We start from the raw sequence: 17,388 nt of genomic DNA, 5'->3' as shown, positions 1-17,388 counted from the left end.
TAATTAACACTACGTCTGGGACAACCGTGTGATCCTGCCGTAGGCCTCAGTGCTACTCATTGCCCCAGGCCTTAAGGTGCATCTCTGAGATAAAGCAAATCAACCAACGAAGCAACTCTATGCTGTAGTTACTGAACAATAAATATGAGCTTGATGTTATTTCCCACTGAAGACTGAGTCATGTTTACCTGGTCCAGATCCCTCCCCTTTATGATTCCCTCTGCACTGATAAGAGAACAGCAAACACATAGGCATTTGGCAAAATCTCAGCCTCTCTATCAGTCTAGCTCTGATGAGTCTTGGACAATAATTACTGTATTTCAGCAAATCAAAGAGCTCCGCTGCAGTTCCTGGGTGCAGGGAACCTATGGCAGAACAACGTTCTCTACGTGATTCCACCATTTGAAGTCCATTGACAGGGAACGGCAGAGTGATAGATCCAAGAGCGCACTGATAAGCTCGGATGGACTCAACAGGCCGCTGAGTGAAACGCTGGTGAGCTTTGCGGTGTGCTGTTGATTCTCTGATACAGGCCAAATCCTGACTTTACCATGAAGATCTCTGGGACTTCACTCGACCTGAGTGCAACAGACTATGGGATAACCCTGGACCCTACATTCACCATGCTGGAGTTTGACGGTCTACGTGTTCTCCCTGTGCAAACAGGTACATCTAACCTTTGGTCTACTGACTCAATACTCAGTTATTGACGCAAAAATACAGTGATGATTTCTGAAAACAAGACTCATGGATGTTGTTCAAAGCTTGAAGATCCTGCTGAAAAAAAACCTGCTTTTTAAATCAACTGGCCTACCCAGCTAACAAAAATACGTTCTAAGAATGTTTTGTTAACATTATAAAAATATTATTTCCGAACATTCTCTGAACGTCCCAAACGTGCAATTTTTTAAAACTGTTTTAAGAACACTTTCAAGAATATTAAGGGAACATTCCATTTTATCATTTTGCAAACATTATGGCAACCATACTTTTAAATGTTCCCTAACATTCTGAACCAAGTAGTAATATATAAACAAACATTCTATTAATGTTACTGGAAGAACATTTGTTTATAACTTTGAGAGAACCTTGTCATAATTTTAGACAAAGTTCTGAGAACTTAGTTAATGCTGGTTAGTGCTGGTGAACCAGTTTAGCCATGTAAACCAACATGATCTTTCTAATGAATCTGGTTGACCAAAAAAGTGTGGCTGGTTAAGGTAGTTAGGTCACTGATTATACAGTAAGTGCGTCCATGAAAAAGAAAAGAACAAACCATTTAAAAATGTATCTCTCTTGTATTCAAGTTGGTTTCATATGGTTTTTAAAATGATTTCAAATTTACATTTAATGACTCTAAAAATGTATTTTCCAAGGTAAAAAGTTTATATATATGAATTATAATTGAGTATAATTTTTGCCCATTACCTGATCTAATCATGCCTTGATGTAAATTGTCAAAAATTTTCATCATTTTCTGTTTATATATTTTTTTCTGCATGTTGTTTGTACTATATGACTTTGATTGTCGGCAAAAGTTATTAAAGTTATAAAAATTATTTAAATTCCAACTTTTTTTCTAATAAATAGTAATACCAGTAATGGTAACACTTTACAGTAAGGTCCCGTTTGTTAACATGTACTAACTAACATGAACATGAACTAAAAGTGATCAATATATTTTACAGCACTTACTAATCTTTGTTAATGTTAATGAATAAAAAATACATTTGATCATACTTTATGATAGTTCACAGTGCATTAACTAATATTAACAAATTTTGATCTTAAAAATATATCAGTAAAAGTTAATGTCTTAGTATATAAATATTTTAGTATTGTTCAATCGTAGTTCATGTTAACTATTAACTAATGTAGTTAACTTTAATGTAGTTAAGTTAAATGAAACTTTATTATAAGGTATAATATATATATATATATATAAAAGATCGTCATTCTTTCTCCTCATTCATTCATTTTCCTCATTATAATATCGAGACATTTGTCTCACCCTGACATTCTTGAAATGAAATGTAAATAAATTGATAGATAAAACAAAAAATGAGTGTACCATCATAGTTAACAATCCCACAGAGTAGCATCCCATTCTCCAGCCCAGCTTCCAAAACACAATTTATGCTGTTGACCAGCAAAGTTGGTCTTTTCAGCAGGTGAGGCTTGTTGAATATGATTGGTATTGCATTTGAGTAGCATATACACTACATGCACGGTCGAGTTAAAACAAACACAAAGATAAATGTTTAAAGGCGGTCTGTCAGCAGTTTGTATGCATGTCTGCTGCCAATGAACATGGAGAACTGCAGTGCAAGCCAAGTAGAGCTTGTGTTTAACCACTCTCATTGTTAAACTCTTCCATACTTGAGTATTTAGGCCATTCGCTCACAGAGCAGGGCACTACAAGGTAACTTCACAATGACATTAGATGCTGCTATTTCAATTACTGTCTGGTCATAAGAGAACTTTTCAAAAGCCGCCACTTCAACCTGTTCCTGCTTTCCATTATAATCTCATTTTCTTTCATCATTAGAAGCGCTGCTGATTCAGACATACTGGATCCATCTTACCAAAGCACACATGCGTGGGTGCCAGAGGCATTGTAGACTCTTAATATAATATAACTGCCCTTTGAACCCAGAGGCGTTCTGTATGTTAGAGCATATTACCTCTCTGAGTGGCTTTAAAGTGCTGAGTGTATTATCTGCATACATTAGGCTTTATTCCTGAAGATGTGACATTCACTGGCTTGGGATGCAAACTGGTGGCAATCAAATTCTGTGCGCAATTTAATGCAACACATGAGGGAATTTAATTCAATTTTAGCTAACACTGCGAAATTACCTGGGAAATATCAGTAGACTGAGTCTTTTCACTGACCTGTTTAATTAAATGGAGTTTCTCTTTCGCAAAGTAATAAATACAGACACTCGGAAAATAAATAATAAATACAGACGCCGGGCGGATAATCCACTGGGTGATTGGACACATTTCCTCCGCTCAGTTAGAATTGCAATCGTTTACGGCATGGATCAGGGGCACTGACGTAAATTTTTTCTCAATTGTATTTTATGTAAAAAAAAATAATAATAATAAATACAGTATATTGTTAACTTCACCCAAACGTATAGTAAAGCAGCTAAAGTTCAGATAAATTCAGTTTTATTGTCCTAAATAGTTCACCCAAAAATAAAAAATGTGCTGAAATTTTACTCGCTCTCAAAACATCCAAGATGTAGGTTTTTATTTCTTCATCAGAACAGATTTGGAGAAATGTAGCATTACATCACTTGCTCACCAATGGATCCTCAGAATGAGAGTCCAAACAGCTGATCAAAAATATCACAGTAATCCACAAATAATCCACACCACTCCAGTCCATCAATTAACATCTTGTGAAGTAAAAAGCTGTGTTTTCAAGAAGAAGAAAAAAAACATCAAGACATTTTTAACTTCAAACCATTGCTTCCTGTCCATAATATTGCTATCTCCAGTGAAAAAGTCATTTAATCTGAATCCGGAGAGAATTATTCACAAATCAGTCCAAGACAGATCTAAACAAATATGTGGGTGGATTTTGATGTGAGAGGACAACAGGGGATGGACTTTTTCACTGGAGGAAATTGAAAATTATAGTTTAAATTCAAAAGTGACAGTAAAGACTTATAATGTTATAAAAAAAAATTTTTTTTTAAAGCTGTTCTTTTGTACTTTCTATTCATCATCAATTAACATCTTGTGAAGTAAAAAGCTGTGTTTTCAAGAAGAAGAAGAAAAAACATCAAGACATTTTTAACTTCAAACCATTGCTTCCTGTCCATAATATTGCTATCTCCAGTGAAAAAGTCATTTAATCTGAATCCGGAGAGAATTATTCACAAATCAGTCCAAGACAGATCTAAACAAATATGTGGGTGGATTTTGATGTGAGAGGACAACAGGGGATGGACTTTTTCACTGTAGGAAATTGAAAATTATAGTTTAAATTCAAAAGTGACAGTAAAGACTTATAATGTTACAAAATATATATTTTTTAAAAGCTGTTCTTTTGTACTTTCTATTCATCAAAGAATCCTGAAAAAAAAAAGTATCAAAGTTTCCTCAAAAATATTAAGCATCAAACAACTGTGATGATAATAAGAAATGTTTCTTGAGCTCCAATTAAGCATATTAGAATGATTTCTGAAGGATCATGTGACACTGAAGAGTGAAGACTGAAGTAATGACTGCAGAAAATTCAGCTTTGCATCACTAAATCACATTTTAAAATACATTAAAATAGAAAACAGCTATTTTAAGTAGTAATAATATTTCACAATATTTCTGTTTTTACTCTATATTTTTTGATCAAATAAATGCAGCCTTAGTGAGCATAAGAGACTTCTTTCAAAAATGTAAAAAAAAGTGATGCTACAGATGTCAAATTTTGTTTTGCCACTCTTTTTTCCAATGAAGAGCCACTAATACCATGCTACGTGCCTGCATCAGTACCAGTGGCTGCGCCGCAGCAGAGCAGCGTGAATCTCTGCGCTATCTGCGCAGACAGAGCTACGGGGAAACATTACGGTGCATCCAGCTGCGATGGCTGCAAGGGCTTCTTCAGAAGGAGTGTGCGCAAGAACCATGCCTACACATGCCGGTGAGAACTCACCATCAGATTCACATCTCTCCACTATATGTGCTAAACTTACAATTCCTTTTTAATTCATTTCTAAACATGCTTGTATGGCCTCTATGAATTGTGGTTAGACAAAGCAGAAAGAGCGGTAAACAATATAGAAGGGTTTTAAAATTCATGAATTACTTTACAGATACTGTTTGTTAATTAATACTCGTTGAAATCACAATGAAAGGGTCCCATAAACAATGGCAATGAATGAAACATTGGAATTTAAAGTAACAGTAACAGAATTATAGGATGCAAAATACAAGATAAAATATTTTTGTTAGTTTAAATAAAGCTGAAATAAAATAAAATATAAGTATTAGAAGAGAAAAAATAAAAAATAGTAATTTTGCCTTGGCGACTAATTGAAATTAAAGATGAAGCACTAAAATTACAAATTGGAAATAAATAAAAAATAAAACTGAAAAAAAAACTAATAGAAATGAGAAAAGCACATAGCACAAATACTAAAAATAAAACTAGAATTAAGATGAAAACTTAAAATATAAAAATAAAAGCTAATTCAAAACATTAATAAAAACTATAATAGTATATAAATAATACTAAAATAACATAAAAAAGAAAAGAAAAAATCAACATTAAATAAAAAAAACTATTTACATTTTATCATGCACATTATATCATTTACAAAATACAGTTAGCATTTTTTATATTTATATGTATTTTTATAGTATTATTAATAATTCATGTTTGAAATGCAACCAATATAAATTTGTATTCTACATATACAATCCTGTACAACATCACAGCTCAGCTGAAAACGTTATTTCGCATTTCCACAGGATTTGGTTGATAAACACATTGTCTTTGTGGCAGTAGCCCATCTATAAATGATCACAGTGTCTGTGTCCTCTAAAAAAGTAATCTGTGATCTGAGACCACCGTCGTCAGATTAAATAAAAAAAACTATTTACATTTTATCATGCACATTATATCATTTACAAAATACAGTTAGCATTTTTTATATTTATATGTATTTTTATAGTATTATTAATAATTCATGTTTGAAATGCAACCAATATAAATTTGTATTCTACATATACAATCCTGTACAACATCACAGCTCAGCTGAAAACAACAGAAAAGTTATTTCACATTTCCACAGGATTTGGTTGATAAACACATTGTCTTTGTGGCAGTAGCCCATCTATAAATGATCACAGTGTCTGTGTCCTCTAAAAAAGTAATCTGTGATCTGAGACCACCGTCGTCAGAATGTGTAAGAGCATGACCTGAAGTGTTTCATTGGATCTCTTCAAATGTGAGAATTATAGTAGCCTGTGTACTTCTGTCTCTGTGTGTGAAGGTTCAGCAGGCAGTGTGTGGTGGACAAAGACAAAAGAAACCAATGTCGATACTGCAGACTTCGAAAGTGCTTCAGAGCCGGCATGAGGAAAGAAGGTGAAAGCATGAGCCCATTTCATTTTAGTTTATGATTCAGAGTTTAAAGAGTTTCTTCAAGGTCACGGATATGGACTAGGCCTGCATATAAACTAACTGAGTTATTGGACATATCCCAATACTTATGAATGTCTGCAACTCTCTCTGAATAAAAAATATTGAACAACTGGGTGAGCTCATACTATTACAATAAGGCAATTCCCAAAACCCCAAAACCGTCATGTAAAATTTAATATACTCGACTGAAAGAGATGTGAAAACAGGCAAGCCCTAGGCATGTCGCGGGGACACAGCATCTCGTTCCCTCTCAGGGAACCATGGTTACATGCATAACCCGAGACTTTCACCTTCTAGGGAACTCGCGCTGCGTGCTCTAGCGGACACTATGGGAAACGGAATACCCACTTAGCCATGACTGCACCTTCACCTCCCTGAACTTCTCGACCACTGCCTCAGCGGAGGTGCTGAAAAGCCCGGAAGGTGACATCAAGAAGCATCAAGAAGAAAGGCTTTCTCCTTCCTCCCGATATCCACGAGATTTACCCACAAATACCACTCCGTAGCCACCATTGCTGCCATTGCACACCCAATGGCAGCAGCAGTCTGCTTAATGGTTCGAAAAGCCAAGTCTGTGATGTGGCGCAGTTCCTCAACTGCCTCAGGGGACAAACCCTTGCCCTCATCTAGGTCTTTAAGCAAGACAGCAAGGTAAGCTTGAAACACAGCCATTGTGTGAAAGGCTCCACCAGCTTGACCTGCCACCACATACGCCCTGCCATTCAGACGCGAGGTGAAGAAGACGACTCACCCTGGGAGAGAAAGCTCGCAAGCGCCTCCTCCACTAAATCAAGTCTCTTAGTGGCACAAGCCATTACTCCCAGCATTACTCCCGTATGCGGGGCTGGGGTTAGGTTGGGAGGATTTAGTGCTCACACTATCATCATCATCACCAACCACATCCACGCCCTCACTCTCACTAGATGAACACTATATAGCGCTATTCCCCGGGATCCATTAACTCAAGAGAAAGAGTGTCTGGATCCCGCCGAGCGCCTGAGCTTGCAGTGGAAGTTTTCAAAAGATTTATACCCTTCTCAAACTTTTCTACAAGCTTAACCTGCTAACCCCACAATCTGAGTCTTCACCATGCCTCAGCAGCAGTGGGACCCGAACTGCGAGACGCAGATGTTTATCCCTCATCCCTCGAGAAGAGGGACAAGCGCGAATGGAGTTTTCTCATTGGAAATGAGAACGCACGTGCTCCTCACCAAGACACATAACGCATGGATCGAGTGTGTCCTCGGGTGTCAGAAACCTCAGACACGGAGGCACACACTTTCTAAAAAACTCACTTGCCTTGGTTTCTCCATAACGCCTTCACACTCACTGTCAAACAAACGGTTCCTGAAGACAACAAAAGTTGTGCCCGCCTGTGACGGCACGGGCTACGTGGGCCAATGTGATTGGAGTTGTTTCACACATGCTTCAGACACCGGCCCTGCTGGCGGCAGTCCCCATAGTGTCCGCTAGATGACGCAGCACGAGTTCCCTAGAAGTGGAACAATATAAAAGTATCTGGGCCATTGCTTAAAACTTTATAAAGGTATTGTTCTGAGCCATGAGTCTAAGACATCTTGTCAAATATCATTTTAAAGATGCCAAGTTTCACAGTGTCCTTTCCATCTATGGAATAGAGCTTGTGCTTTCAGTAGGATGAAGCTGTGTCCATGTAATAAGTAACACAGCTCCAGAAATACAGCAATGCTGAGTGAATAATAATGCCACAATGAGACCCAGGTGTATCAATGTCTCTCTAAAGTGCTAAAAGTCATTGTCTTCGTTGAGGAAGATGCACCTGTAGCTTTTTCACTTGTCAGCGAAACTCTAAGACTCAATAGAATGCTGCCGTACAATGATTTGGTTGAAAATGTTGCATGGTGTCTCAGGTTGGTCCACATAAATTGTACTTATTTCCACTTTATGCTCTTTTTGTATTGGGCAGGGCTGTTTTTCAGTGTGAACTGAATGTAATGTTCTAAGACACTTAATTGCATCTTAATGGCAATTAAATAAAAATGTATTCTAGTCTAAATTGTATTAATTGTATTAAACATTAGTTGAATGTTTTGGAATGTAAATTGTATTAATTGTATTAAACATTAGTTGAATGTTTTGGTCCACTTAAGTAGCACTTCAGTATATCATAATGTCATAATTATTTATATTGTCTTTGAAATATGGTTAAAGTGTACTGCTGAATGTACTGACAAGCATTTATGGTAAACTAAAATATACTTTAATTAATGTCATTTCTATTTAAACTTTTAAGTCATGTATTTAAATAGACTTGTAATTACACATTTTTAGTGATGAAACTGCAAGTCAGTGCATTTAAAATATATTAATCTTAAATGTAATATCAAATAACACACTGCAGTTAAAATTCTAACATACTTCATATGTGCTTTAGTATGCTAGTCAACTACTTCTTTAAAGCACAACAAAAGATTATTAAAACAATTATATAAAAGGAACTTTAAAGTAAATCTTTTAATTTGACATTATTACTTTTTAAAAATGTACTTAAGTGTGTTAAGAAACATAGTCATGAATGTTAAATCTCACGTAGCCTGTATTCCCTTCAAGTACACTTAAGCGGCCTTTTTTCATCAATATTATATTATCTGCAAGTACAAGTTTTTTTAAACAATGCTTTTAAGATTTGAAGATAGCTACAAGTGCACTTTGGCACTAGAAAGCCTAATATTTACAATATATATACAGTATATATATATATATAATTAATTAAATTTTTTTTTTAGATTTTTTTTTAAATATAAATAAAAAAGCAATGAAATATTTATATATTTTTTTTTTTTTTTTTTATTTTTGCATCCACTGGCTACATTGCTATCTGTTTTCTATAAGGAAACACATTAGGTAAATTTATATTATTTTTCACCGATCTTTCTTTGTCTCTTAGCTGTTCAGAATGAGCGTGACCGCATCAGCTGTCGTAGAGAAGGTCAAGGCGTTGGGACTCTCACCATTGATGTGCTGATGCAGGCTGAGGCTTGCACTCATCAGGTAAGCTTTCTGCTGAACTTGCTTTCAAAACATTAGTAAACAATATTATTTATTTCACAAAACAATTTAAGAGTGAACAGCACCTTATATGTATTATATAATATTATAAAACCTAAGCAACGATTTAAGTGAGACAGCCATTAGGGGGCCTCAGCAAATTTTCAAGGTGACCACAAAATGACTTAAATGTAGGGTAGGCGATTTCGGAGAGGCTAGCAATAGCAAGCTAACTTTGAAAACATAAGATCCCACCCTCCCTGTAAATCAATCTCCAAAGTCACACCTCCTCCAAAACACAAGACATATGCACACAGCCAGAGCAGAGACTAACCAGTGACACGATGAGAGACGGCGTTGGTGGAGGGTTGAATGCAATGCTGTCAGATTTCCTCATGTCTCATTCACCTGTGAGAAAACATTACGATACAAAGCACATAATATTACAATAATAACGCCTTCCATTCTCGCTCGGTCTGATGACGTATCATGTCTGTGCGAACAGGGTGTGCAGAGGTATGCAAATACTGTACATACATTGACAGGCAGGTAGGATAGGCTATCATAGTTCTCGGACCGAGGGATATGATTGGACAAACATTTTATGATCCTACGCCTTCCACAGACGATATAAATACACATAAATACATTTAGACCACTTAACTTTGTGATTGCTATCGGGATGTGAAGAGATTTTCAACCAGCATAACAAAAAATGTTTTTGAACAAAATCGCCTACCCTGCCTTTAGATTGCTCACGCTGTGTTCCGGTACGGTCATTTTGACCCAGAGAGGGTTATCTTTTTCCCAGAAAGTATATAGGGTATAACACAGGGTATAACAATAATAGAAAGAATAAATCAATAATATTTTGTAATTTTGGGGATTTTTTTTCACAGTGTTCCCCGTCAAAAATGACCAGCCTACAAATAATAATTTTCTTGTTATGCTATATTATTACCAAATCCTGGATTCCGTCTTTTTATCAACTTGGTTTCTTTCAATTAGCACATTTTGCATTTCTTTTTGGAACTGATTGATCATAGGCCTCATTGATCTGAACTTATGCACCTCAGATTTTCAGTGAACATTGACAACATTTTCCAAAACCTGTGCTAATTGAAAGAAAACAAGGTTGAATGCGAGATTTGGTTATAATATAGCAGAATGAGAGATTTACAAGGAGGAGGGTCATTTCTGATCAGGAACACAATGAGGTTGGGATTTTCAGCACTGCACAAGGGTTAAAATAAGACAAAACAAGCATGAAAATGAACAAATACAGAGTTCTGGCATGAAACTCTAGATGGCGCCGTCCGATAGGTCTAGCTCAACCTGACCTGGTGACATCATTGTCACATGGCAGCTGATTGGTTCTCTCCTGTATCGGTAGCAATTGAGCTCGCTGCTCAATATTCAAATACCTGGCTTTTGTTTGCTGTAGCATTTGGCAGCGCACTTCAGAAACCCTCCACCTTCCCCAGCTCCACCTGTATAGATCTGCTGTGGGGTGATTTATGTATGCTATATGGGGGTTATTCATATATGTTATATGTGCAGCAGCAGTATTTCTTACATGCTTACAGCAGCATGTTGTGGATGTATTGGCAGTAGCAAGTCTCAGCAGCAGCGTAGCAGATCTATTCCGCCAAGACCAAATACATTAACATTGTCATGTACATTACCATGCCAATCCCTCCGAGAGTTGTCATGACAGAACTGAAAATCAAGATATTTATTTTTAATTCACCCTTCAGTGACTGTTTTCTGAAAAACCTTAAAGTCTTGGATATTACATTAAATATCCAAACCATATCAGAACCACAGCTTCGCCTCATGCATTTTGCTTCTTGACCTCGAATCACGTTATAAAAATATTTTTTTTAGGCTGGTTCAGTTTCACCTTCAACTTGTTCCTTCACAACAAGGCACAAAGTCACTTTCCAAAACCTTCACCCTCTGGTATGTTATGTGTGCAGCAGCAGTATTTCTTACATGCTTACAGCAGCATGTTGTGGATGTATTGGCAGTAGCAAGTCTCAGCAGCAGCGTAGCAGATCTATTCCGCCAAGACCAAATACATTAACATTGTCATGTACATTACCATGCCAATCCCTCCGAGAGTTGTCATGACAGAACTGAAAATCAAGATATTTATTTTTAATTCACCCTTCAGTGACTGTTTTCTGAAAAACCTTAAAGTCTTGGATATTACATTAAATATCCAAACCATATCAGAACCACAGCTTCGCCTCATGCATTTTGCTTCTTGACCTCGAATCACGTTATAAAAATATTTTTTTTAGGCTGGTTCAGTTTCACCTTCAACTTGTTCCTTCACAACAAGGCACAAAGTCACTTTCCAAAACCTTCACCCTCTGCTCTTCTCTGGTGGAAAGGTACTACAGCGATCTGTCACCACACATTAAAGAGCCACAAAACGGGTTTTATTGTTTGAATTTCTTTGAAAAATTACAAAATTTGAAAGCTGAGACTTTGTTTCATACCAAAAGTAACCTGCTCTGTCTTGTCTATCGGCACGTTGTCAGTTTCTTCTTTGCTCTGTGATGTATTTTTCACTGCTTGAGAACATGATGTGTGGTGTGAGAGCGCCATGGTTTGTCGGACATAGCAACAGTAACTAAAGGGGATGGGTCTTTGCGAAGGGTCAATTGCATATGTTCCTCTATTGTAAGTCGCTTTGGATAAAGGCGTCTGGGAAATGCATAAATGCAAATGTAACTAAACTACTCTGTTATATCAAGCTCAGAGTCATTCTGCCGTCTACAGAACCCCTCTCAGAATCCCATGAGGGACATCAAAACCAAGAAGATAGCTGGCGTGAGTGATGTGTGTGAATCCATGAAACAGCAGCTCCTCCTCCTAGTGGAATGGGCAAAGCACATCCCTGAATTCTGTGAGCTGTCAGTGGATGACAGGGTAGGCCTGTTCCTGGGTGTTTGTTTGATCATGAACTGTCACTTCCTGTCTGTAGCAGGCACTGAGTGTGTTGATGTGTGTGTGTGTGTGTGTGTGTGTGTGTGTGTGTGTGTGTGTGCAGGTGGCACTGTTAAGGGCTCACTCCGCTGAGCACCTCATCTTAGGGGTGGCACGACGTTCGCTTCCTTACAATGACATCATCCTGCTGGGTGAGTGAGTGGCTGGATTAGGTTCATTTGAAAATGGGCCATTCCTGTTATGCACTACATTTTCATGTCCCATTCATATTGTATATACTGAATAAAAGATTAAAATACATTAAATAAAATATTAAACTTACTATTTTTTTTTTAATGGAAATCATATTAATTGACCAATGAAAAATTGGCTGTAAAGGGGGATTTGCATGTAACTGGTTTTAGGAAATAAATCACAAAGTGTGAATTAGAGATTAATTGTGCACAGGAAGTTGAACTGGAATTACATTAAGTGAAATTTGCTGAAACTTTCAACCTGGTCACCATAAATAAAGGCCTATAAAATCCTATATTTTAGCATGTATTCTAATCATGTCTTTTTTTAGGGTGACTTGTAACATTCTGTCCAGAGACTACGGATGAAAAATAGCCTTTGGCTAATTCTGGTACATTTACAGAAATGTTTTATGTATGTGCATGTCCCTGTTAACTAAACAAATAAAATAAAAAAATATATATATAAAACATTCCGTTTTCAAGCAGACTTATTATAGTTAACTAAAATGTAAAACATTTTTGTTTAAAAAATAATAATCAAATAAATAAATACATAAATAGATAACTAAATGAATTAGTTTTCTTTACTTGAAATAAAGACAATATTTTATTTCAGCTAGTTGCCAATTAGTTTTTTATTGATGTACTAAAATAACAAACTAAAAATTAAATAAAAATATATAGACATAATTAAATATAATTTACATATAATATATGTATATTTTTAAATATTAATATATTTTAAAATGACAACAACACACAACAAAATTATCAAAACTTTAACTAAAATTAAAATTAAAACAGAAATACAAAAATTTTCACACATTATTACAGTTTATTCGCTATAGTTTAGAAAATGGTAATAAAATATGACAAGAACTCAGAGTCAAACTGTGTCAGAACAAATTCATCATGATAATGTCAGATAACACTTAAGCAAAACATGGTCAAGTCAAAGTTTCTGAATAATTTTTGGTCCCAAATTTTTATCAGCTTTACTGGTAGTTCACTGTATGAAGCATTTTTGGGTACAATATATCACAGTTTACTTTATTTTGCTATCCTCACTTACATAAATGAACTATAGTGTCCTGCACACACTAGTAAAAAAAATATCAAGAATTACATCTGGTGTCTGAATAATTTTTGGTTTGGTATCAATTTCATTGCATATATTTCAAATATATTTTTTCTGTGTATTTTCTTGAAAATGTTAATTGCTAATTATTGTATACAGTATGTGTTACCTGTGTAAATAATTTCCGTCCTGTTAGCCTTTTGTAATTTGCTTTACCATACAAAAGTCCTAATGACATTCTCCTCCAGGAAGTGACATCATTTGAGAAAAACAAATGGAAATTGCAAGTAAATTTCACAAACAATTACAAAGAAATGTCAAGTAAACTAAATGTCAAGTAAACGAAACATTTAAAGTACAAAAATCTTAAATGCTATTTTCTTCTTAAACATGCTCCAGTTTTACTGAAAAACATTTACAGTGTACGGAAAAAAAACTGTACAAAACTGGCTTGCTTTCAATTCATGATTTGGAATGTATGATTTTTTTCCCCCCAAAACCAATTGCAGCCATCTGTCCAAGGAGTTTAAGAATCTGTCTGAGATTGTTGCTTATACAGATAAAAATGTTTACAGAAATTCTGACAGACATGCACATACAAATCTCGGCTATCCAATACATCCAATCTTGATACATCTCTCAATGAACTTTGTTTTGCAACTGATGTCATTGAACTTGATGTTGTATGTTTCAGACTGTCCTGGACTGCAGTGCTCTCAGGCAGTGCGCCGACTGCGATTCCAGGCCCAGGTGCTGCTGGATGAAGCCACGAGCGAGCAGCGAGGCCGGTTTGGGGAGCTGTTGTTGTTGCTGACCACTCTCCAGAGTGTGGCCTGGCAGATGGTGGAGCAGCTGCAGCTGATGCGTCTCTTGGGCAAAGCCAATGTGGACAGCCTGCTGATGGAGATGCTCCTGGGAGAAGAAGCATCCAGAGGATCTGAAGCACTGCCAGCATCAGGTATAAAACGAATGTGCTTTGTCCCGAAGGAAAGAAAAATCACAAATATGTCTCCTAGTCAGCCGTGAGATTAAATGGAGAGCAAATTAAGACACTTGCTGAAGTCTTGTGCTTCCCAGATTTGTCTCCTGACAAAATCTTACATGTGTCTCCATTAAAAAAGATGATGTACTCATTTCTCATCAAATTCTTACAAGGCTACCCTTGAAAAAAAGAAGTGCTTGATTGAATTAAATGTGCACTTGTAGTGTACTTATAAATCTTAAATGTATATATTTTTTTTAATTACTGTACTTGCAGATAATATAATATTAATTAAATAAAAAGCAACTTAAGTGGCCACACCTAACACACTTAAGTACACTTTTTTTTTTTTTCTTTTTTTATAATTTTTTTAATTTTTTTTCTTTTTTTTAAATATTTTTTTTCATATTGTCAAATGAATTTTACTTTAAAGTAAATTTTACATTATGTTTTAATAATTATATGAATAATATTTTGTTGTGCTTTAAAGTACTCTTATTTTGAAGAACATACTAAATCTTATGTACTGTTATTAAACATTTATCATACATTTCCTGTCATTATTCATGTAAAGTTAATATCTTTTAAATGTACTAAATTTCAACTTTATCATTACAAATGTGTAATTAAAAATATTTTACATACATGACATAGTTTTGATAGAAATTACATTTAAAGTATATTTTATTTTACCATAAATGCTTCAGCAGTACACTTCAGCCATATTTGAAAGACAATAAAATTATGAAAAGGTATGTACTTAACTCCTGCTTAAGTGTGTCAAAAAAGCACTCAAAAATTCACCTAATTGCATTTAATATACATTTTAACTATAATACAAGTTCATTTAGTTCATTTTCATTTTAGCAGCTAACATTGTAACAATTAAGTGTCCGAAAACATTATAGTCAATTTGCACTCAATTATATTTTCTATATATATTTTTTTTAATTACTGTACTTGCAGATAATATAATATTAATTAAATAAAAAGCAACTTAAGTGGCCACACCTAACACACTTAAGTACACTTTTTTTTTCTTTTCTTTTTTTATAATTTTTTTTCCTTTTTTTCTTTTTTTTAAATATTTTTTTTCATATTGTCAAATGAATTTTACTTTAAAGTAAATTTTACATTATGTTTTAATAATTATATGAATAATATTTTGTTGTGCTTTAAAGTACTCTTATTTTGAAGAACATACTAAATCTTATGTACTGTTATTAAACATTTATCATACATTTCCTGTCATTATTCATGTAAAGTTAATATCTTTTAAATGTACTAAATTTCAACTTTATCATTACAAATGTGTAATTAAAAATATTTTACATACATGACATAGTTTTGATAGAAATTACATTTAAAGTATATTTTATTTTACCATAAATGCTTCAGCAGTACACTTCAGCCATATTTGAAAGACAATAAAATTATGAAAAGGTATGTACTTAACTCCTGCTTAAGTGTGTCAAAAAAGCACTCAAAAATTCACCTAATTGCATTTAATATACATTTTAACTATAATACAAGTTCATTTAGTTCATTTTCATTTTAGCAGCTAACATTGTAACAATTAAGTGTCCGAAAACATTATAGTCAATTTGCACTCAATTATATTTTCTCAATGTGAATTATTTGTGCAATAAGTGCTCTTTTCACGCTTACACTCATATTGTATGTCAAAAAAATTCTCTACTCTATGTTTATTTCTCTCAAGGAATTTTATGAAGGAACATATGAGACAAAATTCAATCAAAAATCTAAGATAGCTGAGAATTCCAAAAATTCTCCTGAACTATAAAATGTTCCTCTGGGTTGCCATACTGCCGATTTAGGATCCGTATATAAACTCTTGGATTTAGGTGAGCAGTGCTGGTCCGGAGACATCATGGAGAGTTACTGTAGAGTTACCGTTTGTGCTTTCTCTAGCATAAACTTCAGAGCTGGTTAAGATTCCATAGGAGATTTCAGTCCAGAGTCCATCTGTCTCAGTCTAAGCTCTCAGGCTTAAGATAAGACCCACCATTAGTTCTCTGAGGGAATGGAGGCCCTTTCAGACTTACAGTTAAAGTATGAACAGGTTGGAAATGGAATAAAACAGTAGCTTTTTTACCTTTCTGTACCTTTCTGTAGAGTCAAATCCTGAGCCACTTTTATTCACCACAGCTACAGAGTCTGTCCTCTCCAGAGGAATACTGACGGAGCATATCCCAATGCCTAACTTCACATCCGTGATCCTTCCTGTACCCTCCTGTGAGTATCTCAAGCACAGGTAGTGGAACTGTCAATCCTATAGAGTTTAAATGGATATTTCACCCAAAAATCAACATTCTATGTCGTACCAAACCCATATGACTTTTTGTACCTCCATGGAACATAAAAAGATATTTTGCACAATGTCCATGCTGCTGATTCCCATACGATGAAAGCAGTGACCTGGAGCTTCTCCTATATAAGAAATACTGCCAATATACTGTGTTCATTTTCCATATTGGTTTATCTCAGGTATTTTAACTGTATTTTTGCGTTGTGTTTTAGGGTTAAAGTAAATATCTGTAAAGGTTCTGGCAGATAATTACCAACACCTTGTCCATTTTCTACTGATGCTTTTCTTACAGTGCATAAAAATAGCCCATATGACCCATGAACTATATTCCAAGTCTTTTAAAGTCATATGATAGCTTTGTGTAATAACAGAATATTTATGTTCGGATGAAGTATAAGGCTTGAAAAGCTGGAATCTTGAACTATAAATGGTAGTTTCCCATATATATAAAAAGGTAATTGCGACTTTTTATCTCACAATTATGTCTTTTTTAAATCTCACAATTCAGAATTTATCAGAATTTACTTTTCACAATTTTGCCTTTTTTCTCGGAATTCTGAGTTTACATCTCGGAATTGTGTTTTTTTTTTGTTTCTGCCACAAAATGTAAAAAAAAAA

The 17,388-nt window shown here is 34.9% G+C and overlaps 1 pseudogene; it reads left to right on the top strand.

Moving 5' to 3' along the window:
- Positions 1 to 265: 265 nt before the first annotated feature.
- The window catches only part of LOC107715461 (hepatocyte nuclear factor 4-gamma-like), a 19,570-nt pseudogene continuing 2,447 nt past the window's right edge, over positions 266 to 17,388 (top strand).

This window comes from Sinocyclocheilus rhinocerous, unplaced genomic scaffold (genome assembly GCF_001515625.1).
Source record: "Sinocyclocheilus rhinocerous isolate Xijiao unplaced genomic scaffold, SAMN03320098_v1.1 scaffold539, whole genome shotgun sequence".
NCBI classification, from domain to species: Eukaryota; Metazoa; Chordata; class Actinopteri; order Cypriniformes; family Cyprinidae; genus Sinocyclocheilus; species Sinocyclocheilus rhinocerous.
Note: the sequence above shows the minus strand (reverse complement) of the source record. Positions and strands in the feature narration are given on the sequence as shown.